This window comes from Taeniopygia guttata, chromosome 3 (genome assembly GCF_048771995.1).
Source record: "Taeniopygia guttata chromosome 3, bTaeGut7.mat, whole genome shotgun sequence".
Lineage (NCBI taxonomy): Eukaryota > Metazoa > Chordata > Aves > Passeriformes > Estrildidae > Taeniopygia > Taeniopygia guttata.
In genome coordinates, this window is record NC_133027.1 from 104,806,473 (window position 1) to 104,821,674 (window position 15,202).

The window sequence follows — 15,202 nt, forward strand, 5'->3', positions numbered from 1 at the left end:
AACGTGGTCAGGGACTTTATTATGATGATTTTCAAAAAGGTGCTTAAGTTACCATGCATAGTTAGGGGAAATTACTTTCAACCACTCTGTCATTTTTAGAAGGAAGACCTGCCAATATAGTTCTAGGCCGAGATTCGTTATCTAGCTCTTGCCAAAACTACAGTGTCAACTCTGTCCTCTCACCAGAATATGTCAGTCTACCTGAAATATGCAACTAGAAACATTTTAAGTATTTTATTTTGGGTTCATTCATATAAAAATTCAAGGATGCTGCAATCCTATTCTTCACTGAGAGGCAGAATTTTAAAAATCTCCCTTTCAGAACCTCCTTAAGCTTTATAGAAAAATCACCTTTGCCTTTAAGAACAGAAACTGAATTTGTGAGTGGAAACAATATATGTACAAAGTATTTAGTGTTAAATCGCTGATCTTTTCTTCAAAATCAGGATGCTACTTTAAGCTGACTAAGAACCCACAGAAGGAAATGGTTTGAAATAATTTGGAAGTTTGATTCTTTAGTATGTTCCAAATGAAGTTTCAATGCATGTAAGTTCACCATAAACAGGATCAACTAACTGAATCAAGGATTGAAACTATTTTAATCCAGACTGTTATGTGAAATTACAGGGAAAGATGCCTTTCTTTGCAAAATTTATAGTGCTAACACACATGAGTATTTGATGACACTGTGCTCAATTTTGTTGCAGAATCCAGAGAATTTTAACGTTCACTAACATAATAGAGTAAGAACACCTGTGCTGACTATATTTCCCTGCAGGCCAGAAATAGATAGAGTACTAGAAAAACATTCCAAAGAGAATAATGCTTTTTCATCTTTGCTTACATCTTCTACCTCTTTTTTTTTCTTATCCTCTTCCTGTTAAGACCTTGACAGACACTTTTGCAGAAGTTCCTGATTAAAAAAAATCTTTCATTAGATAGCTTTTGAAATTAAAACTGCCTAAATGGGAAAAAAAAACCCCACCATTTTTAAAATACTGAAATTGACTCATCACAACATTCTGTCCAGAGATAACAAGTGGAGTGACTAGTACTTCAGCTGTGAGTTTATTTAAATGTAGACATACACATGCAGTATTAGGAAGGCAAAAACAGGATATGAAATAAACATAAGGCATCAGCTCTAAGCTCACTGTCAAGAATATACCAAGGCTTCTAACCACAGAGTTCAGCTGAAGGTAACTATCTGTCAAATGTAATCTGTGCAAGTGAATATGCTTAAGCTGGTGCTATGAATCAACCAAAATTGCTTTGGTCTTATTGACATTCAATTGCAAGAAGTTGCAGCTCATCCAGTCCAATAGACATCTGACAACACCAAGAGTGCTTCAGTGACAGAAAGCTTTAAATATAGATGTAACTATCATCACAATACACATGGAACTAAACTTTATGATCCCTCATGCCATCTTCAGAAACAGAGCATCAGCTGAATACCGTAAGACCACATGGTCATCCTCTGCCTGTTGCCAATTCCTGCAGTTAACAAATCATTGCAATTTTAAAAAAGAAAAAAGAGAGAGTACAGATTGACAGAACTAGACCATTCAATCCTCCACCAATGCCCCATTAAATCTCTTTCCAAAATCCACTTCTGCCATTATAATCTTTGTTCACCTTTTAAAAATAAAATGCAAGATAAGAATTTGTTCAAACTGTTTGCATTAGTTAAGGGGCAGATCTTCAGCTACTACAAACTGCCTTCAGCTTCAGCAACGTCATTTTACACCTGCCCAGATTCAGACCTCAAATAAATTTACTTTTTTCCTCATATCTGTTCTTTACACCTTGAAACAGGATGTCTGATAATGCATGTATGTGGGAGATTGAACAATAAAGCAACTTGCACAGAGGATCCCAAAAGGAGGCACATTTTGTGTCCTAACCTTAACACAAAAGAAAGGAATACCACTTGCAACCATGTATGTGTTTGTTTCACTCTTGTCTCCCAGAGAAATCCTGCCATTTCAGCAGTAAATGTTCCAGCACAGTGTTTATCTAAAGATTTTCATATATCCACACCATCTACCCGAGTTGTTACATACCCCATGCTTGCCCTTCCCAGCTCTGGCTTCCCTTGCCACACAGTGAATTGAAATCATCCCAGATTCACAAACAGACAAAAGAAGTAGGGAAAGAAAAATTATGTCTACTATATACAGCTTGCAAACATGTTTAAGGGGATGCACAGTGTGTTTTTGGGGAGAAGAGGGGAGAAAGACTCCTGCCCATGTTATGAGCACTCTGAACAGTTATGCCCACACTCTGAGAAATGCAGTGAGAAAAAAACAAGAGACTTGAGGAAGGAATTTCATCAGGGGACCACAGCGACAGAACTATCTTAAAACAGAAGGGCTGGAGAAGATAAAGGGACAGCAGAAGAAATGGTAAAGAACAGGGAAGGGGAAGGAAAAAGCCTAAGGTCGGGAGGGGCAAGTTGTCTCTTTGCCTTTCCTTCTTTTGCCTCAGGCCCATATCGGCCTTTCCTTTTCTTGACTTAACTGGGATGAATTTTAATTGCAGCCTCTCTACGTCTAGTTTTATACACTATGTACTCTCTACTTGTGTGGAGTGGATTTCCCATTCATCACAGGATTGCAGGCAAAAACCCCAGGAGCATTTTGCTTTCCTTCAAAGTTAGCTTTGCTAAAATCAATAACTTTAGGGCTGCTTCACCATCTAGCCCAAACCCCACAGCACAATTATTTCAAATTTCATGATTTTTGATCATTTGATTTTGCTTCTTGTCTCCACATACAGATTTACATTTACAGCTTTTCTATAAATGTGACAATATTCTCTACTGCTTCATTAACAGTATAAAGATAGCAATCTTATAGCAACAGCAGAAACATGCTCTCAGTTTTAGTTTTAACAGAATTCATATCATAAGTGATCTCTAACAATCAATTTCCCTGCTGTCTTCTCTTCAATACACCAGCACTATTCAAATCAAAGTTCTGGTTTTCTTAAGGACCATTGCATGTCTTAAATACTTTTAAGGCCAGGGTTTTTTTTCTGACCACCAGCAAGTCTGGTACAACAGCCAAGAATCACAACTACACTAAACTGTCCTTAGCTTGCATGCAAACCACTAACTTAGTTTTTAAAAAATGTAGTTAAAGAAAAAAATTTAAATGGAAGGGGTGAGAGCAGGAGTGTTTCCTACTGCAGATGGAGTATAATACCTCAGCAATACTGTTACATCTCTTTCAGCTTAATATTAGCTTTTCCTTCACTGAAACTGTGTATCTTGGCATTTTAAATCCCCCTTCATTTTCCTGGTTGTCTGTCTTATTCCAATAATATCTTTCTTATCCTTGAAAACATGTCACTCCCATTCAGCAGTCTTATTACATATGCTCCTAGCATTTGTATAAAAGATATTTAGCTTTTCTCTTTGCCCTCCTTTACTTTTCTTTTTCACTATCTCCTACACTGTTAATCCCTTCTCAGTGGGAAATGGTTTTCCTTCAATCCAAGTCTTTCTTGTCGTGCATAGATCCACTAGTTCAGTTCAAATTCCCTGAAGAACAACATAAATTAAAAAAAAAAAAAAAAAAAGGGGGGGGGGTGTAAGGAGAAAGGAACCCTGAATACTCCTGAAACAATTAACTCTGTTCAAGATTAAGGCATTTATTAATATAAAATTGATCCTAAACAGCAACAGGAACACAGACTGATCCATAAGGCAGTCTACAAGCTTAAGAAAAACTAATAGCTATTTCAAGAACAAAGCCTTTGAGATGCAAAAATGCAAGTGACAGCAAGGAGAAGGATTCAAAATAAGAAATTGTTCATTTTTCATATGGGGTAATTTTAGTAACTGTATTAAAAACTGAGTGATTTTAACCCATACTCAGTTATCTGATAAACCAGGCTGGAGACAAATAAAGAACAATCTGAAAAGAGACAGCTTTTGAAAGGGTCTGTATTTTTAAAGAATCAGTATTTTAAAAAGTAAACACTGCTTTAGAATCAACTTGGAATCAGAGATTAGTGATCCTTTTGCACAGAATAATCATTCCAAGTATAGATTGGCAATTTTCACTTCTTTTGTTGACTGGTAGTTTGAAAGTATTTCATTAGTATGAAGAAGTATTAAAATGGTTAATTACAGGTGTTCCACTTTCTACCCCAGCCAGAACTGCACCAATGTCCTTTATTGCCACAGTCTCAGTAAAGCTGTATCAATCTGTTACTGATAGCTCAGGACAGAACGAACACATCGGGGCAGGGGAGCAGCTGAGAGAAGCCAAAAGAGCAAAACTGCATATACAGATTCTGTTAGAAACTAAAGTAATTAACAAATAAGCTTTGCTACAATTATTATTTTAACCATGGATCAAACGCTATTCTTTTTACATGAAAAGCTTTAACAAGTGACACCTGTGCTGTAAATGACTTCCAAACAAAAAACCATGAGAGGAACCTAGTCACCAGATCTGAAAATGTATGAAGAATAATTGTTTTCTTGCTGCATAATGACTCTATTTTCCCCAAATCACTGAAGAAATCAGATCCAACATTCAATGATCACTACAGTAACATGAAAGAAGACAAGTATTAAGGATTCAACAAGCTGCTTTTCAGTAGCTAAAACAGTTACACAGACGTGCCACAATTAATTGAAGCAAAAGGTCAGAAAGTAAATTTTAGATAATCTTGTAACAATGTATATTTTCTCTCTGGCCCCTCCATTTAAAAAACAGCAAAACCACTGATTCAGAATTTTCACGAATTACTTGTAATCATGTAAATTAGGGATGAGATGTGGATGTCAAATGAAATGTCCCTTCTGAATAAAGTCTTCTGCTTCACTAGTCAAAGAATAAGCAGATACCTGCACAAATGAGGGGCGCTGTTACTAATGTACAATTATTAACCTTTTATGACACTATCAGCTGCATATTAAATTCTAGTCTTTTAAGCTGATTATATCTGAAGATTTTGCACCATCTTACGCCACTCGGTACTATGACTCCTAAGTCATTCCCAAATTTAATGCAAGAATACACTGGTTCTACAATACAGAGCTGAACAGCTCTGCTGGGACTGAACAGTTGAAAATCCATTCCTCTGTCTTTTTGGGGGGATGATTTACATAAGAAGAAAGCAATTATTTCTGCCCTCTGAATGCCTTGTCACAGAAAGTTCCATGTATCCAGTTAAGGGATTTTTGCAAATAAATTCTCATCTCTTCTTTCAGGGCTTAGTTTCTTTTCATGGTCAAGGAGCCACAAAAGTCTGTCTTTGATTCTTTTCATATTCTTCCCTACAACCTTACTTCAGGCCTTTCCCTCCTCCTCTGTGCCCTGCTTTCTTCCATCCATCACAAAGTCTTTTAGAAATGGTCATTCAACTACTCCTTTGTACTGTAACTCTCTAACATTCTTTTTTATGGCAATTCACTGTAAGCTTCAATTTTCATTTTTTATAATAACTGCCTTTTTCTAGAGTTACTAAGCATCTTAGCAGCCAAGCTTTGCCAGAGATCCAAATTGTGCTGTTAATTGCACTCAGACCAAAACTGACTTTGGAGGACAGTGTTTTGGTGCTTATTGTCAGTAGTTTATTTGTGGAAAAAGTTAAGTGAAATAGTTTATGCAGCAGCTCCCTCAACTACATTTTGCTAGAGATGGGCCAGAAGATGACCAGGAGAGGCTGCTTATCAGGTTCATAGCGATCTCCTGAGCATTTTAGAGTACAGGCCTTGAGTTAAGGCACAGAAAAGCCAGGAAGATTACTGAACAGCACAGATTAGGATGTCAAAAAAACATAGTTTAAGGAAAAGGATAAAGGCCCTTCAAAAATAATTAAATGCACTCAAAAGTCCAGCAGAATGCAACCTGTTACATGCATAATTACCTGACTTACAGACAAGAGGTACATACATAAGGTACAAGTAAGTAGTAACCAGAAAAGGTCAAAAATACAGCAGACTTTTTCTTTTGACCAGTCCTGATTTCAAGAACCACTCAATCCCATTGGACATAGTTATCAAACTGGAAAGACAAAGGCACATACCTCTGAGTACTGAAGATAAATCTTCAAGGGTAATTTCAACGTAAAGAAACAGAAGTTTGAAGTTCTGAAATGTCAGATTAGGAGCAATGTTGATGGTTTGTTCTATGCTGCCACTGAATATCACATCATTATTTGCTTAGAGGTGCAATGAGGATGAACCTCACAAGATAGACAGGCCATCTACAATCAGTCAATAGCAAGGATAGACCTAAACACCACAAGAAACGAGAGAAGAGAGGTTTGAGAGGAAAATATTTTGGCTTTTATTCAGGAGGCAGAAGATAAAAAGCCAGTGCCATTCTTTAAAATGCTGCCAGTATCACAAAGGGTCAGACAAGCAAGGCTGCATGACTCTGCACACAAACAGTGTTTGAAAGAAGGGATTTAGGTCAATTCCAAATCTAAACCCTTTTCTAGACCAGATAGAATCAAAGGAGGGTCAGCTGGTCCTACACCCAAATAAAGGCAGTTTATTTGCGTATCAAGATAGGAAAGAAATGAAAAGTTGGGAGAGAAAAATCAAGTATCTAAACCAGAACTGTCCTAAGCATCACATAGATATACTTTGTCATAATTTACAGTCCATCTTTGAAATCTAAAGCCCAAGATGTTTGAACCTGAATGTCAGGAATTACACAGATCATACCACTGAAAAAGTGTTGCTATGCCTTAAAGAGAGTTCCAGTTTTGATGTATTAGAACATACTACAGAAGCTAGTTTATTTTAAAAAAATTTAAAAATATTTTTATTTTTAAAAAATTAACCCTTTTATCAAAAAAAAAAGAAAAAAAAGAAAAAACCTTCAGAGAAGCAGAAAAAAAAAACCACTCTACACACAGGGGAGTTAAAAATTAACCCTGCACAGAGCAAAGAACAATGCAGAAATTAAAGTTATAGAAATGATGCATGAAGAGGTCTTGGGCCATTTCTTCCGAAAATCCATAAAATCAAGTATGTATTGGATGAATTGGCTGGAAAAGCATATGGGTTAATACTCTACACTAGAAAAGGCAACAAGACATTGTGGAAGGAAATTAAGATCCAATTTGAATTCTTTGAAGTAAAGATGCATGTAGGTAAGAAGAACTGACCAATATAACATACTGGCTTTCTTGAAAGGTTTTAAACTTGGGAGAGATTAAATGGTCACATTTCACACAGACAGTAGTTTATTTCACACAGACAGTAGTTTATCACTAACTTCAACAATCTCTGCTATCTAACATTTTGTACAAGCTTGAAAAGTGGTTAGCGAAGTGAAGTAAAGATGGAGTGAATACATGCAGATAATAGAAATCAAAGCTTACTTAAAAGGTACAAAGGATCTCAAAATTGTTAAGGAACAGGCAGTAAAATAGCAGACTAAATGTCTTGTTAACCATAAGGTAGCAGACGAGAAAAATATTCTTGTCCACATAAACACAACACTAAATTCTGAACAGTCACTGCTCCAAGTGGTCTTGAAGTTACTATATAGAGTTCCTCACTAATGACCAAAAAGGAAACATTCCTTATTGGGAAAGAAAAATTTTAAAAGCCCACAAAACTTAATTGTTTAGAAATTTGTGGTGCAAAGTAGCTGGGATAACAAGTGGAGTTCTGTCCCTTGCATCCTCCAACAACTCCAAAAGTTTCTGAAAACATCAATGAGGATGAAAAAAATGCAGAATGGCTTCAATATAAGGAGAAATCTCACTTATGAATGATTTTAACATGTGATAAAATTCTATAATCAAAATATCCAAAAGCATAAGAATGATAAAGAAACTGGCAAAAGAAATCAGCAGATTTAAAATAAAGAACAATTTCATACAGCCATAGTGCCATATGAGGAACTTATTGCCACAAGAGTCCAATGCCAAAATATAAATTATATATATTTATATATAATATATATATTTATAATTATCATTATCTATAATACATATTCTAATTTTTAAATTAAAAGAAAAATAATTCTACTATTAAACTAAAAACAGGTGAATACTGACTATTCAAGACAGTCCAGTTTAAGAAGCTTCAAAACCCACTGACTGTTAGAAAATAAGTCAATGATACATCCAAAAGGAAGTTGTTCCTATTAATGTACTCTTCTTTCATACTCCAAGACAGGCTATCTAGACAGCTATCAAACAGACAGAAGAGTCTTTAAATTAAGCAAAATTTGCAGCATTATTGAGCCAAGGCACTGCAATGAGATACATGGACAACAGGAGCTCCTCTCCCTCTTCCATCCCAGATCTTTCTGCTTTCCATACAACCTGATAAGCTGTCCAGAGCCAGAAAAAATTCTCTGCTTCCATGAGAAAATTATACATGTGAAATCTTACAAGAGTCCCTCTCTGGACTGCCACCAGCACACACAGATTTTGTGTTGTACAAGATCTACACATGTAATTTATGTCACTCTCCATTTGTTGCACACACAGATGTTAACACAAGATGTAAGACAGAGTTCACACATAAATAATGGAGGTTGCACAAAGGACAACCTGAAAGTTTCACCTTCCATTTCTTGATCAGACTTCTGATTTAAGTTTGTCTTTAAGCTACAAAAACATGAACCAGAGGTAGAAATTACTTCTAAAAATAAATAAGCCCTCCAAAACAAACACGCAAACCCAAACCAAATAAAAACCCACAAAAACAAAAGCTCTTCTATTTGGCTGTACTCATGAAGTTTTTAGACTTGTCAAAAAAGTTTTCAAGTATCTTGTGAAAACATTTACGCAAACACTTGCACAGCATAAAGACAGTTGCTCAGTATTTGTGAACTATCTTTACTAGCAAAGATGCTGCAATCAGTTGCCTATTTTCTGCTGGTACACTGTGCATGCCAAGAATTACTTGCTGGAGGACCCTCTGCCCACATTGAAAATGGTGCACTCTCAATGATGACACTGCACTGTATACAGCTTGGTGTCTCCAAACAGGAATCAAACTGAAGCATATCAATAGTAAAACAAGACTCAAAATAGACAGAAGGCAAACCTGGATCAAGTAGAACTCTTCCTGTACACAAAAGTGAAAATGTAAGCAAGTCTCCTCTTAGTGCTGTATACTAACAGCTATAACAAACACAAGGATGCACTTCCAAACTCTTATCGTTTCCCCCATGCAATTCAATAGCACACAAAAGTACCCGAGACCTGCAGGACAGTAAGTTTTGAGACTGGGGGAAAAATAACAAGGCAAATCATTCTTAATAGAGTTTTCTCATTATTAAAAATACTATTTAATTGGCTGTAATTTATTTTTGTATAAGGAAAGAAAGCAAAGCAAATTGAAGACGGATGGTTTTCAAATCTTGAAACTCTCCAGACAAAAAAAGCATAGCTTCTGCAAAACATTCAATACTACCTCCTCTCAGCACTGGTTATGCATTCCATTCCTACCATATATAACAGAGATGGGCAGATTTCAGTGGTATTTGCAACTGCAATTATAAAAAGTAAATTTGCAATTTCCAGAAGTGGAATCAAGATGGCAATGACAAAACCTGCATTTTTGTCGTTCTCTGAAATTAAAATCTTAGCCCAGGTGAAGTTCCTTGCCTTGTGTTTTGAGGCAGCTGTTAGACTGCAAATTTAAGTCTGCAAATATATTCAAACTCATACTCAGGCAGGAAAATAAGTATTTTAAGAGACAGTGAGTAGAATCAATCATCTGGGAAATACCCTGTTTTCTCAAGAAGCTGAAGTTACAACAGAGCTTTCAAATGAATACAGTCAGCATCCTAATACCCACAGAACACGAGAAGAGGCAAGAACCATAGAAGGACTTCTGGATGCAAGAAAAAACAAAGAAGTTTTACTGATATCAAACACAGAGGCTGCATGTCCAGCAGCAGTACCTGAATGGCTGGCAACATTAGCAGAATAGATGCTGAAGCAGCTCCATACTCATTGCTCAGTTCTTTAAACACACATTCAAATACATAACAGACTGTAATGTGTGTCTTATTTCCACTGTCTGGCAGGAGCAGAGCATCAGCCATATGGATAGACTGAATCCTCACAAATATTTTCAACACACAATTGCAATTAATAGACAAGAAGCTCCGAAATGCAGAATTAATGTAAACTCTCCACTCCTTTCTTGGATCTGACAAACTATTCTTAATAGATAGTAAGTGATGACTTCAAAGAAGAGATCAAAGTGGTTTGTTAAATCAAAATGCTTCCTTGCTTCCTCATGTCCTTATTAAACTCAGGGACCATACAGTTTGGAACACCCTGTATTTAGTAAGACATACAGAGGGAGTGTATAGAATAAATGTTTGTCTCCCTGTTTTTAAGTCTCAGGTTCTTTGCTTATAAAATAAACTGTGAAGTATTCCAAAACTTGTGCAGAAAAATAAAAGGATTTCACAAATTGAAAAGGACAAGTTTTCTCTTGATAGTCAAACAGTTATGATGTAAAGCGGTCTCATTAAATCATAAGTACTTTAACCTTTTCTTGAAATAACTGGAAGATTTAAAGATTTATAAAGAAATTTTGCCTAAACTAGGAAATGACTCATATTTGACATGTATTGAAATGATAATGCTGATTTCAATAGGCACTCTAAGAGCATTTTCCTCCCAGGAGAGTAATTCAGTCACGGTTACCTCTCTGCATTTAGATTTTAAACTTACTTTCCAAAGCTTTTAATGTGCTATAGTCTGCCAAAACATGGCAGAGTTACATAGATATGATCAGGCAAAATAAAAGCTAGCAAAAAGACTATTTTTATAATTTCAGACACTAAATATGAAACAAAAACATCAATCTGACATGTTCTCAAAGAATCTCCTATTTCAGCAGCCTCGTCTGTATCTGCAAATTCATGTTTAAACTCCACTCTTCTTAATTGTTTAATAAATTCTGAAGTATCAAAGGGAAAGTGAAAGACTCTTAACACTGCAACTGAAAAAGAAAATACACAATGGTGCTGCTGTTAACAAGTGGAATAAATCTGATATTGGTATCACTTTGCAGAGATAATATGGTACACAATTGACCTTAATTATGTTCCATCTTCTAATTCTTTAGAAGTTAAGATTTTAAGATACCAATTTTTCTGAGATTTCACTTCAGTGCATAACTGACTTTTTAAAGTTAAGGTTATGTATCTTTTAGTCCAGTATGTATTTTCAGAGTTCTTGCTAACATATACCTAGTTGTATAATATACATTGTAATATACATTACAAGTATCATTAAATCAAGATCAAACACACAGTAGGACCCTAAAACTTTCAGAAGCCTGAAAAAAACTTGATCCCCACCAACTGAAAGCAACTAGAACAGTAGAAAATTTTGTAAAGGAGTTTCAAGTTCACTACTTTGCATTTTGTAATAGTTATTTTATTTCAAGCCACTTCCCCCAGTCTTTTTGGTCATGCCATTCTTCCTGTATGACATCTTACTGTTCCCCTTTCTCATTATGTCTATTACCAGCTGCTATAATAGGAATTCTTCATATTTCTGCTAAGATCATTAAAAAAAAAAAAAAAAAACAAAAAACAAAACAAAAAAAAAACCACAAGGCTGGTCCAAAGACTAATTCTCAAATAATTCAATTGGTTTTGTGCCTGCCCCATCCCCGGGATTATAAACTACTTCCTCTGAGCAGTATCTATTGCAATCCTTCCCATGAGCATTCCCTTTGACCCTACAACTTCTCATAGGTTGTCACATCAATGCTAAACTCAACTCCAGATAGACGAAATCTGACACATTTACTTTGCCTGAAAATCAGCTTTCTCATCAAAAAAAAAAAAAAAAAAAAAAACAAACGGTAAGAGGCTAGACAGTGATGAGCTATCTATAGGAAATCCACACTGCATTTTATCCCCTTTTTCATTTACCTCCACATCTTTATCTATTTCTTCAAAGATCTTTTCTAAATCCTCATACACCACTACGTCAAGACATAAGTCTGCATTACCAAGATCCTTTTTCCTTCCTTTTGGTACCTGCTTTGGCTGGGGTGGAGGTAAATTTTTTCACAACACCCCACGCTGTATTTCAAATCTGGGGCTAGAACAGCATTGATAACACATTAGTATTTTAGTTACTGCTGAAGAGAGCTTGCCCAATGTCAAGGCCTTCTCTTCTCCCAGTTGAACTCCTCATACCACCTCAGAGTAAGCCAGGGTTGGACCAAGAAACTGGGAAGGGGGACAGCTAGGACAAAAAGATATTCCTTACTCTATAACCTCATGCTCAGCAATAAAAACTAGGGTAGAAAAAGAAATGTGAGGAGATAGGAATTTTACTTCCAAGGTGGCCTGCTGATAAGAAACTGGCTGGGCAGTGGTGTGCTTGTGGGAGGTGGTGAGTGATTGCCTTTACATCATTTGCTCCCCTCCCAGTCCCTTTCCTGCATGGGTTTTTCTCACTTTGGCTATTTCTGCTGTCTCCCCTGTTCCACTGGCAGGGGTGAGGAGGGCCCAGGTACTTGGCTGCTGATTGACATCAACAGGACACCTTTCCTAAATAGCAGCATTATAGCTCCATCTCTGACTGGTAGCTTTGCACAGAATGTCTCTTTGTCAAAGGACTTTGTGTGCCAGTTCTTCTAGAATTTTTGGACAAAGACCATCTGTTTGCAGCAGCATGTACACAATCAGCTTGCAAATTCATGTTTCTACTCCTTATGATCACTTTTGTTTCCATGCATTAATTTCTGCTACCCTGATTGGTTTTGATCTGTGCCTCCTGAAAACAGAACCAAGGTATTTATTTATTCTGGGGACCTAACTCAAATCCTCCTTATTCTCAAGCACACTCTCACTGTACTCAAGCCTTGCCTTCTTAATACAAAAGAAATTGTAAGAATTTTTTACCATTTGACAGTCTAATTAATATAAACCACTTTATAGTTTTATTTCTATCCTGCACAGCATTCTCTGTGAATCTGCTTCCCCATTCCCCAGTGCTCACACACTTTGCCCTCTCTAACTGCAGGGGTACTTATTCACACAGATAAGCCTGGGCAGTACATATCCATACTTTTTTAAGAGCAAAAATTTCTCTTAATTTTATTTTATCAATTTTTAAAAACCTCCAGGCTTTTTTTTCCATTCAATCTCCCAACTCCAAAGTTTACCTTGTTTCATAAAAATAGTTGCATATGTTTGTTCTCTTTGAAAACTGGAAGTGCGCTTAGAGAACCAAAGAACTGTTTACTCTTCTACTTCACCTTACTTTAGTTATGAATGCTCGACATTATTCTTAAGACCTACACCTCTGATAACGCCCTCATCACTTAACAAAGCTGGTATACCCAGACTTTCTGCTTCAGTGACTACTCAATGAAGAAACCCTTCATGCAGAACACACAGGAAGGTTTGGGCCCTGCTCTTGTTAGTAGAACTTAAATTTCCCAGCCATAAACTGGAAAATAAGTCTCTGCAATGACACAGTTCTTAGTAGTAGTTCCCTCTAACAAATTACATATCTAAATACAAACCCAAGGATTTAAATTCCTAGATTACCTCAGTAGAATTAATTTACTAGCCTTCTCTTTCCCTAGAATTATTTTATTCCAAAGAAATTATTTTTCAGTCTGTGCTATCCTTTCTTCTTTCCTTCCCTCTTATCTTTTAATTACTATTTGGTGCTATTCCACCATTTAGCTTTCCTTTTTATCATTCCTGAATAGGCATATGCTCTTACACCTGAATTCCAAACATATCTGCCATCCCACCATATTTTTTCTCTCTTTAAATTCAGTTTCACATCTGTAACCAATACTTCAACTCCTCTGTCATGGTGTCTGTTGCCTAGCATCTGGGTGTATGAGACACAGACACTTCCAAATGGAAGTTACTTTGCATATTTTTGTATGGTCTTGCTCATGTTGCTGTTGTCCATTTACGGAAAAAAATGCTTTTGGCCCCCTCCTAAAATAAACCTTTGCCTAAAGTTTAATCGCCAGGCCAAGGGGTAAATGGATCAGGCTGCAGTCACTATCATGTTTAATGGCAAGTTGCATCCTACAATAGCACCAAGCACAGGAAGGCTCTACCCAAGCTCAGAAACTTCAAAAAGGCATTAAGCCTGCAGTTTCTTCAAAGGTCTAGAAGCTAGATTTCTTTACTCCTGCTATGAATTGAACAACTTGCTACAGAGAAACAAAGAATAAAATTCCACAGAGCATTTCACATTCCTTTGTAATGCAGTTCAAGATCTGTGTGTGTATTTAACCAGCCCTTTCACTTTCACTTGGCTGTGCCAGGCTTTAGCAGTTTCTGAGGTACAAAATGCGGCTGACAGCAACAGCAGTAATATAGCACCCTTGGAGTGCTTGAAGTGTAAAGTTCATTAGTTCTACCTTAAGGTCACTCTTTTAATCCAACAGCCAAAATCTTATTCACACTACCATGCTAGAAAAAAGAAAACTGCAAAAAAATCAAGACGTCGGCTTAGATACTTCTTACAAGTGACAAGATCAGCACTAAAAATCCAAATCACAGTCAATACCTTTTAGCAAGTTTCAAGAAAGCAGCAAAACTATTCTTGATTGTGCTGTAGACCAAATGAAATTTAATAAAACGGATAAAGGAAACGAAGGAAAGAAAAGATAAACATTTCAACACCTGATAATTGTGTTTTATAATTATTAGCTGAACTTGGCTCACAAATAGAATTTACTAGGGTGTCTGTCGGGAATTACAAGGCATGCAAATAACTGAATTTTAATTTCTTCTGTGTTTGTTTACTGATTTTTGTACATAGAGTTTAAATTTTAACAAACTCAATTTTGCTTTATCCTCAGCGGATATTTGTATATTTATTAAAAAGTTATGTCAACAGAAGACTTTTAGAACACACGATTGTGCTCCAACAATTCTGAAGTATATTCTTAAAATAAGAGGTAATACCTCTGTAACTTTCTAGCTTGACTGATCCTGCACAAACTCACACACTTACTTGTGTGCACTGTAAGAAGTTTTTTAAACAGAACACAGCTCCATAAGGTAAGTACATTAGCATGTATAGATGAGAATGGCATTTTCTTCTGTAGGAATAATCTGAGACCCAAAGCTAATTGGTAACGTTAGATATAAGTATCTAAAATATTAATACAAGGTTTTCTTCACCTCACATACTCATGTCTTTAAAGGTGAGAATTTTCAGTTTTGTACAGTCTGATTGCTCAGAA

At 36.2% G+C, this 15,202-nt stretch overlaps 1 protein-coding gene across 5 annotated transcripts in view; it reads right to left on the reverse strand.

Annotated features, from left to right (window-relative positions):
* Nucleotides 1–15,202, reverse strand: part of USH2A (usherin) — a 373,664-nt gene that overhangs the window by 351,457 nt on the left and 7,005 nt on the right. The window contains exon 2 of one of the 5 annotated variants that reach the window (XM_072927555.1): nt 6,049–6,256. The exons of the other annotated variants lie outside the window; for them this stretch is intronic. The gene's annotated coding sequence lies outside the window, so the exon portion shown is untranslated. The remainder of the gene's footprint in view (nt 1–6,048; nt 6,257–15,202) is intronic. 5 annotated transcript variants of the gene reach the window in all.